The sequence below is a fragment of the Vanacampus margaritifer genome, chromosome 20 (assembly GCF_051991255.1).
Source record: "Vanacampus margaritifer isolate UIUO_Vmar chromosome 20, RoL_Vmar_1.0, whole genome shotgun sequence".
Taxonomy (NCBI): domain Eukaryota; kingdom Metazoa; phylum Chordata; class Actinopteri; order Syngnathiformes; family Syngnathidae; genus Vanacampus; species Vanacampus margaritifer.
Genome location: NC_135451.1, coordinates 15,085,710 through 15,086,638, shown reverse-complemented (window position 1 = coordinate 15,086,638; position 929 = coordinate 15,085,710).

Sequence of the window (929 nt, the reverse complement as noted above, 5' to 3'; positions counted from 1 at the left end):
TTTACTGAATACTAATTATGATTGGCCATGCGCTAAACCAATCGGTGATGCGGAATAGCTACATGGGCGGAAGTAGGGGGGCAAGGTCGAAAAGATCTTAGCCAATCATGTTCGTAGAAAGGTTCCCACTGTTTGGACTGCGAAAAAAAAAACGTGTCAGGAGAAGAGTTGACGCCATTTGGGGCGGAACACAATCTGCATTTGATCCCAAACTCACGCTTACAAACTGATCTCAAAGTATTTGTTATAATGCAAACATACATTCATTCATTTTTATAATGTACGATTGAGTTATACACAAATCAATTGAATGTGCACTTCTAAAAACTACAAGTTGTGTAGTGCCATTGAATTAAAAGCGAAATAACATGTAAAAGGCGTCTGTCTATTTTAAAACAAATTTCAACATTTTATCAAATTATGCAATTACTGTTTGATTTGATAAACTACATCGTTGAAAAGTACTGTTACTATCTATCTATGTATCTATGTATCTATGTATCTATGTATCTATCTATCTATCTATCATAGACAAGCGACTGCAACAGGGGAACACAAGATGGCGCTGTAGTATCGCATCAGGCTGAGCCGCATCAGGAAGGATGAGCGTAATTGTGCTATGCATTCAAAATATCCACAGGAAAAATCTAATGTCTCAAGTCATGTGATATAAAAAATCATGTGTACTTCGCATTAAATCCTTTACGTTACTTATCAAGTACGACACGCTCACAACTTGAATTTGAGCGTTCTCTCTCTCTCTCACACACGCACACACATGCACACACTTTGCTAATAAAAATGTGTCACATTCCAGCCAAATGCTTGACTAAACCATTGACACACGTGTGTACACGCACGCACGCACACACCATAAGAGCTGAGTGCCGAATGTGTGAATAGTTTGTTAAATTGAATAAAAACAGAAC